At 35.0% G+C, this 10009-nt stretch overlaps 1 pseudogene; it reads right to left on the bottom strand.

Annotated features, from left to right (window-relative positions):
- Positions 1-5549: 5549 nt before the first annotated feature.
- LOC149177500 (VAN3-binding protein-like) overlaps positions 5550-10009 on the bottom strand; it is a 167851-nt pseudogene continuing 163391 nt past the window's right edge.

Below are 10009 nucleotides of genomic sequence, written 5' to 3'. Positions count from 1 at the left end.
GGTTGGTGAATTGGTGGATTTCTGCGAGTTGTGGCTGGTTGGTGATTTTTTCCCTTTGTTGCCACGCTTCTTTCCAAAATTTGGCTTTATCCCCTCCTCTAACGTCCCAGAAGCTATGTTTTCTAATCAAGTCCCTGTTGGCACTGGCGATATTACAGATTGTAGAGCCTTTCTTCTCATTTTGGCTTCTCATCTTTCCTTTGAGGGACCTGGGCATATCATACTTTCTCTCCCATAGTCTTTTCCAAAGATCCATCTCCACCACAAGTTTGCTCCCATTATCTGATTCATGATGTAAGGATCACGGAGTCTGAGGCCTCCTTCTTTTAGGGATTTGCTCAGCCAGCTCCGGGATAGAAGCGCCCATTTCTTTGTCGTACTGGGCCCTTGCCATAATAATTTTTTGGACATGTCTACCATTTTCTGGCAGACTGTTTTAGGGGTGGTTTGGCTGGTTAGTTGGTATATCGGGATGGACTGAAGCACTTATTGTAGTAGCATTATGCGGCTCGGGATGTTCAACATTTTGAATGTCGAGTTTTGAATTTTCCGTTGAATCTTTCCCATCAAGGTATTCCAATTGGCCACTCTATTTTGCTGGTCATTTAGCTGGATACCTAGATACTTTGTGGGGAATTTCCCAATTCTAAATCCCATGGATCTTGCTAGGAAAGCTTGTGAGGGTGCTAGGGTGTTGAAGAAATATATATCCGATTTTTCTTTATTTATCTCTGTCCCAGAGGCACTTGTGAAGTCTGTGAGAATTTCCATTATTTTTCTGGCTTCTTTGAGCATTGCTTGTCCATATAGCATTACATCATCTACAAATTGTTGGTGGGTTAGAGGGAGATCATTCCCCTAGAGTCTTAGGCCCTTATATTGTTTGTTGTAGACTTTTGCTTTGATGTATCTTCCTAGACCTTCGGCTGCTAGGATAAACAAGAAAGGTGATAACGAGTCACCTTTCCTGAGCCCTCTGGTCGCATTGAAAGCTTCTGTAGGTGATCCGTTAAACATGATTGACAAAACTGGAGTGGTTACCATTAACATTACCCAACTTATCCATATTTCATCGAAGCCAAATGCCTTTAGGATTTTTTGGACATATCCCTAGTTTAGTCTGTCGTAAGCTTTGGCCAAATCTAATTTTACCAACATCCCTTTGGTTTTTGAATTTTTCAATGAGTGTATTGCTTCTTGTGCCACCACTATGCCATCTGTTATTTGTCTGTCTTTGAAAAACCCTGTCTTCTCTGGGATATCAAACCAGGTAGTATGGGTTTCAATTGGTTCACCATTATTGTAGCTAAGATTTTATATATAACCTTGCAAAGAGCTATAGGTCGAAACCCTTGTGGTTCTTCCGAGTGTTCTGTCTTTGGTATCAGGGCTAGAAATGTAGCGTTCAGGGCCGAATGCATTCTTTTGGTGCATCTGGATTCCTCTACTACATTCACTATGTCTTTACTCATGAAGGTCCAAGTTGCTTGGAATAATTCTACAGTGAATCCATCAGGCTCAGGTGCTTTATTCTTTGCCATATTTTTGATTACCTCCTCCACCTCTGCTTTAGTTATTACTCTTAGTAGAGCCAAGTTCTGATATCTACTAACTAGGTTAGGATATGTTGAATAATTTTGTGAATGTTATCCTCCCTTCTAATATTTGGTTCTGTCAGAAGCCCTTTGAAATGCTAAACAAGCAGATTCTCCATTTCTTCCTTTCGTGTTAGCCTATTTCCTTTTGGTCCATTAGGGAGAAAATTATGTTCTACTGTTTATGTTGTACCATTGCTTTATGAAAGAATTTCGTGTTTCTTTCTCCTTCTTTAGCCATTGAATTCTTGACTTTTGTTTGCAAAGGATTTCCTCTTGTTTTCTCCTTTCTTCCAATTTATTTATCACTAGTCCCTCCTCTTCTTCAAGCTCTTCGCTTCTTCCTTCCTCTTCGCTTCTTCTTAACGATTAATATTGAATCAATATTGACATGTGTATGTGTGTGTGTTATGAGAATGAGACTTCTAATATCGATCAAACTAAGAAAATAGAGAATATGAATAACGTACAGGAGCCCATACCTATGACGAAATGTTTCCAAAATCTTCTAAATATGGATTGAGGACAATAAACTACTTTCATTAAACGTATACTAATTATCCTAGACTTAGTGTACCACTTGAAGTTTGAGAGCCATGCAAATAGTGGAAGGATACAAATCTTATAAATTTCTAGAATATGAATAGAACCTCAGATAAATATTACGAAATCCAATGATTATTGGGATAAAGCATGAGACGAGTTGGTACACCATCCCACACATCATCAATATTAGTCTCAATATACACTTATCGACACTATTGGAATGACTGCTATATTAATTTCTACTATATTTATTTTAACTAATCTATATATTGGTTGCATTTTATAATCTATATTAGTCTAACAAAATTATAACATATATTAGTTTTCAATTCACAACATTTTGTAATTACGATGACAATTTAAGTACACATGAGTGAAATGTCCATGATGGGATGTATTAATTTTCCTCTGTACATTGCCCGTCAATGATTATAACCTTGAATGGGCTAGCACTAGTCTATCATCACCATCTCAAAATGATATGACAAATGAAAATTTACCATGTCTGTCATCATCACTTCACACTATCTCATAGATTACCCCTTCTATAGAATATATGCATGAATTTTTGATAGACCATCCCCTATACCTAGCCTATGATTGATTCTAAGAACATGTGAACAAAGTACAATTTATAAGTAGGGGATCTTGCCAACGAAGATTCGTCAATTGTCCTTTATTCACTTCTTGTCACAATCAATCATAGGATATGTAGAGGGGATGACCTTCCATAAATTCATGCATGTAATCTATAGAAAGGGTCATCCATGAGATAGTCTTAAGTGATGATCATAGACATGGAAAATTTTCATCTGTCGGGTAATTTTGAGATTATTATGATAGACCTATGCTAGCCCATTTAGGGTTATTATAATCATTAACAGGAAATTTGCGAACAAGAAATCATACGTCCCACCATTGACATTACACACATATGTACTTAAATTGTCATCATAATCACAAATTGTTATGATTAGGCATTGAAGCAGGAGTAGCTAGCACCTAAATTAGGAGTGTGGTAGTGTATGGTGGAGTGGGATAAGTATAGAAATTAGTAGATGGTTGACTTATCATGGGCACAGATTGTGTAAAGGCTTAATTTAACACAGGAATCTAATTATAGTCTCTTAGTGTTTGTAATGGAGTTAATTGATTTATACTACGAATTTATCAAATATATGGTATTCTACACCCTCCTTGTATCACAAAAAATATGTTTACACAATACGAAACAAAATCGTTCTATTTTTTTACAATGGAAAAATCACAACTTTTTATTAAGATAGTCTAAAGTTACATGTGCACATGCCATGAGGCATTCAACTCTTAGTAGAAAATGTGGTTCTCAAAAAAACTGGCTCTAAATAAACAAGTTCAATAATTTTTTATCAACTTTCTTTCTATTTTTTAACATGTAATTAGCCAATATATCTTGATCTTGGCCCCCTTTAGTTGTTGTGGTCTCTAGTGCAATATGTTTTGCTGCTGACGTACTCCTATGACTATGCTGCTGCAAGTGGGGTTGAGCATCAACTGCAATAAGAAAGAAAAAATAAATTCATAGTTATAGTTATTATTATTACAAATATTTTATTAATAAAAAGAGTAGTATAATGTTCTTTACCTACTTTGGTAGTGGAGGGAAGCAGAGTACTTTCAGATGTGTCCATATGTTGCTCCTCTTCTATGGCTACATCTTGTACATGCTCTGGTGTAGAAACAAGAAAGGTTATAATTAATGCACCATTTGCATTTAAATTTTTTTAGGTGTATTTCATACTACAATTTTTTTTTATAACACATAAAATACCTCCAATGTTGAGTTGAACATTAGTCTCAAGATTAGGTAGTCTACCGTTAGTAGGCTCATGTGTTGTTTCTACATTGTTTTCCTGCTTTTTACAACCAAGCACATTACTTTATGGCCAAAAATAATAACCAATAGATTGTACAAGTAATGATTTATAAATGTTATTTGTTGCTTTTATTTGCGTGAGTGTTATGTTGGGTGGTGGAAGACTGTGAAGACACCAAGATTGTCCTCTGTTCAACCACGACTTGATAGTCATACTTCAAAGCAAGCTTTATGTATTCCTCCATGGTAGCCTCTTTGAATTGTGTCTCCTAAAATTTTGCATTAGAACATGAATTTTTATTCTTCTGTGATATTAAATTAAAATTGTTAACAATTTATAATTTGGATGGAAATTATTTTTTGTATACTTCCAATTTTTGTGGTTAGTTTCAAGTAACCAACTGGCCAAGATGATGTTGCCCATGTTTGGCTATTCTAGCCTTTATGGTTTTGAAAGTATCTGGGAGCCTATATTTAAAACATTGAAAACTTAATTAGATGTTGCAATGATGATAAAGAATCATAATTACATTATTAAACGTGCCTCATACCTTCCTGATCCAGGTGGATTGTTCCCTTCTTTTTGAAGTGCCTTCTCGTGTGCATCTGCCATGAGTGCTCTCCATTCAATCTCTGGAATCGATGGAGGGAACTCATGCAACCTGACCCTTTCCAATTGAGACCTATACTAGTCCCGCAAATATTTTAAATGCAGGTTTGCCTTTGAGGTAACTCCATATTTGTTGAAGGTACCATCACTGAATAGGTGAACCATCATGTTAATAAGTTCCTCTTTTAACTTGGAACTTTGGAATTTCCAGTTTGTATGAATGGTCGGCCCAAATATTTCCAAGGTTATGTCATACAAACACCTATAAAATACATCATTTCCTGCAAAACGATATTATCATTAATTTAAAATAATCACAGACTATACATTAATTAAATTTAGGTTGAACTTAATATTTAAAACACTTCTTAAATACTTGGAATTTTCTCTATTTTCATAGGGACATTGTCTTCATCTACCAAAAACATGATCATTAGTGATCCCGCGCTAGTAACACGGGAAGATCCAAGCAAGCTCATTTTAAATTGTGCAATTGTATCATGCTCTGCATCCACAACATCATGTGTAGATCTTGATGTACATTGTTTAGGGGGTGCAGATCCCGTTGTGGGTGGTTGAGTGGTTGTACCGGTCTCAATGACCGATGACTCACTCACAGGTAGAGTATCGATGTTGCTGCCAACACCAACCCAACCCATATTCGTATCATGAGGATCGAACTTTGCCAAAAACTCCTATAAAATAAAGAGTTTTTTTATAAAGGATGAGATAAATGAATCATAAGAAAATAATTGGGATAATTAAATGAGTTTCTCACCCCATACTGACAAAATTGTTTCAGCGGGGTTCTAATTTTGTCTTTTATCTCATTTGTCTAAGGCTCAATCAGAACTAAAGAATTAAGTTTCTTGTTTTCTTTGAGTTTAAGCTTCCTTATTGCTTGCATTGGATTAGCAAACATAAAAATTGAATCATTAGTAATCTATTCCTCACGAGCATCTGTGGACTTCTCTAAGGCTGGTGCCTTCCCCTTATCACCCTGTTTATCAAATATAATTCATCCACAATTAATCATCATTATGTTAATAAGAAAACCACTATTGACATATGTCTAAATTTATATAGAAACTTCACATAGTAAATTAAAATCTTAACATACAATAAATACAGGTTGGGTAAAATTGAATACATACCACCCACATTATAGAAACATTTGTATTTATTCTATTCAAATTGTAATCAATGAGCAACCCTTCCCTTGTAGCTATTGATTTAATGGCACATACGAATACATGGTTTCCTCCACATCCCTCGAATATGCAATTGGGTTGTTGATTTATGGTGATAGGTTGTGTTCTATTTATAAACCCTACAATATTCCCTACTTATTTTGGCCTTCCATTAATATACATAGTTGTACCTTTGTTTTCATCATTGTCTTTTAGTTGTAAATAATTTGCAGCCACTCCATATCTTCACGTACTTTTGGTATATTGGACTAGTCATACCCAATCATTGTAGTTGTAACATGGTTTGACATACTCCATCAATTCAATTAACCCTCCATAACATACGTTTATGCCATCCATGGAAAATATCCCAAAACCATGTAATGACAATGGGGAAATGTGGTATATCCTTTCATTGAAAAAAATTAATGTTTATTTTAGGAAGATCCTTGGTTGCCCATTTTTTCACTAGATGTTTGTACCTCAAGGGCACCTCAATGTCATCGATGCTCTCATTATCATAAGAACATGACCCCCCTTTAGCGAGAAAATTTTCCATGCGTTTATGGAATTTTCTTATAATATTTTCACCTCTAGTTGATCTTCGTCTACGAGATGACGTAGCAGATGTTTGGTCAATTTCTTCTATCCTACCTGAACTTCAGTCACTTGACGAAGATATATCTAACAAATACCTATTTGGTTGAACGTTCTATAACACTCCATCAAATGAGAGAAACTGTTAGCGAGTGTCATAAGGGATGTTGATAAATGTCTTGATGAAACCACATGAAGATTATATTAGTATAAGTGATTTATAAGGAAGTTCTTTGCATTTAAAATATTCAAGTAATATTTAAAAAATTGATAACTTGAGAACCTATTCACCATGACCAATGAACTCACTAGATAACTTGAGAAATCAACATAATCTGATAGCATTTAATGTTCCATTACAAAAAATTACCCACATACTTCGATATGTTGAAGAATGTAACTAGATTTGGTGGAATAAAAGGAAAAGTTTTTGGATGTTGAGGTTGTTGAGATTTGTAGCTTGGGAGGTACTCAAAACCCTAGGCTATAGGGTTTTTGAGGAATTGGCACACAAAAGTGACTTGTGGGGTAAGAACCTAAGCCCTTGGGCTTTGTACCCAAGCGGGTGGATGTGAAACCATGAGGAATTTCGATGATTTGACACATGGAGGTGTTAGAGGAATTTGAGAGGAACCAGAGGCAATGAAAATCATCGAAATATGAGTTGTCTATGATGAGATTTTCATTTTTCTATATGGTTGTTGGGTTTGCACATGATTTATTCAAGTCAAATTGTGTAATTTTATGAGTTTTCAAGCCCACAATAACATATTATATTAATCCCTTGAGAAGTATATAAATTAGAGTGAGGAGAACCCTCATTCTCACCAACCCAAGTGTAATTCATCATAAGAGGAGAGTATCTAAAGTATCTGTAGCCTAAAGGAGTCTTTTCAAGCATAGGAGGCAATTTTGGGTTTGTTTTGTCTCTATTCCAAAATTTTGCTCCCAATCCTAATATCTCTCTTTGGAAAGAGCTTCTATAGGAGCAATATAGACACATCGAAATACATTGTATGGGCCTTTTTTATGCAATCATAGTAATGCAAACTCAACAAAAATAGTCTTACCACTACCAATAGGTGTTACAACTAAAACATTATCATCTGAGTTATAAAGCACTACATATACCTAAGTTTGAATAGTATTGAAGTGTCTAAAGTGTTGATATAGTGTTTTGTATGAAGGATTTCTTAATGGACACAAGAAGTGGATGTAAGTATAGCAACTTAATTGGAGGTGGGAATTTATCTAGAAAAATATGATGTATAAATGAAACTGACAATATTTCCCATGACTCCAACCACTTAGCAGATACAACACGAATTAAGTACTGGGGAGGAAGAGGTTCATGGTGTTGAAGAATGTATCTAGTGGCAGTCTTCATAATTGTATTTGTGAAAAGAAAGAAAAATATTTTTTATTGTAAAATAAATTTGACTTATTAACGCATGAGTTTCATGCTTGGGTCATTAGTCAATAGGTCAAAGCCTCCATTGTAGGATTCTAGGATTATATATTGAGTCATTATCATTATTATTATATGATAAGCCCTTCTTGGGATCTTTGTGTCAAGAAAGAAAATTATTTCCTACTCCTCCACCATGTCAACTTTCTAATCCTTCAATTCATCCTCAAAAAATTTAACAAGTTGGCCTCAAACAACTTGATAAGTCAACCTTATGTTGAATATTCAAACCACTATAAATACACAAGTGAATTTGGCCTATTGAAGGGTAACAAGACATTTTATCTATAGTTCAGAAGCAAGAAGAAAAATAAAATAAAATCATGTCCTATGCCTAGAAGAGAAGCAAGCCAAGAAAAGGATTGAAGCTAGTAATCCTCTATCAAAAGGTGCAATTTTTTTTGAAGTATTACAGGGTCGAAAAATATAGGAGACCAAAAATTACAGGAAAGATGAAGAAATAAATTGAAACTCTAATCTTGATGCTTATCAGTTTGACTTAATTATGGAAGTTTGACTTGGTGGAGTAAAGGAGGTCACTTATCATAGTCTAGGGTCCTAGTTGTCTCAAATTAATCTGAATCTACTAATAGAAGAGATTTATTGGGTTTTCCCCTTGTTAGGGGTTTTTCCCTAGCTAAGTGCCTACATCTTGTGTCCTCTTTTGTTTGTGATCTTCATTGATTGGCATTAGTCTTGATGATATGAACAAGATAACTTAAAAGGAAGAACTAATAAGTAAATATCACAAGATAGATGGAATGTATAGTAAAGGGACATGAAATAAGAGGAACCAAAATGGTGTGATTACTCCCTCAAGAGGAAATATTAAAATTTTAGGCAAATGATGAAAATGATCTCCTAGAATTCAAGGGAATATTGTAGTCCTAGAAAGACTGCATCAATTAGGGATTCGATCAAAGAATAAAAGTCCCAACTCCTCCTACTTTAGGAGACCAAATTGGAAGACTATGAAGTTCTACAGAAATACAATAGAATTTGGCATCTCAATTATGATTGGGAAACAAGTTCTAGGGGTTTATCTATGGGAATTTATATCTTTTGGAATTCTTCTCTTTTAAATTTGAATTAAGTTAGGTGCTTTCATCATTGGTAAGTGACAAGTCTCTATCATCTCTCATTTAACACTACTGCAATGTAGTTAATATTTGTGTGCCTCTAATTATTTTTTAGCCATTTCCTCCTTCACACAAATGGCTAGGGTTTGAAGTATCAACCTTTGTTCTAGAATGATATTATATTGAGACCCATCTAATATTTAGTTTGGATTTTGGGCCTGAGCTTGAATCGAAATATTTTTGAGGAGGGCCATTAACCACAAGCTATTCTTAGCATACCCATCATAACCTATAATATAGGGTATAATTGCATATCCCATGTCTTTAATACCTACATTATTCCAAATTTCAAGTGGGATATTCAGAAATTTTACCCAAATCAAAACACTATATGATTTATATGTATCCACACATAAAAAAAGGTGCCATAGTATAAGCCCAAGAAAACAATGATTCATTAACCATGTTTGGGCCAATATATTCCATGCTCCCTCCTCATACCAAAGGGTAAAACCATGCCATCCTCTCAACATGAAATTATTGCATATAAAAAGAAAAATGACCTATATTAACACATTAATTGAAGAACTTACTAACTAATGTTTTGTTGAGAAATTCCTCAACTTGATAAAGAGAAATTCCCTTTCCTACCACAAGATAAATACTATTCCCATGGGATTTGACAAGCCTTGTCCTATGCCAATGACTATTGTGGCTTGGATTTTGAATAGGTAATGAACCTCTATGCTCCTCAATCCTTAATCCCACTCTAATGGAAGGAAAGGATGAAGAATTCCAAACATAGATTTTGGCCCACCTTCCATTGGGATATTGTTACATGTGATGTTATGGACACCCATACCCACAAATACATCCACATTAAGTGCCACATGAGAGATCTCAAGCCTATTATTAATCTCAAATGAGCACAACTGAGTCCTTGGAATTTGATTCAGTTGTGGGAGCTCTGTTAGCTGAAGAAGTCCAATGTTAAAACCTCTGCATCAGAAGCCATAGTAGCCAGAGGATGGTCAAAAGAAAGAGGGGAGAAAACAAGGGGGTCTTCCAG

This window comes from Pinus tabuliformis, chromosome 4_1 (genome assembly GCF_031772625.1).
Source record: "Pinus tabuliformis cultivar Carrire ecotype Pingquan chromosome 4_1, CPIR1, whole genome shotgun sequence".
NCBI lineage: Eukaryota > Viridiplantae > Streptophyta > Pinopsida > Pinales > Pinaceae > Pinus > Pinus tabuliformis.
The sequence above is the reverse complement of the archived record's forward strand: the minus strand, read 5'-3'. Positions and strand labels throughout refer to the sequence as shown.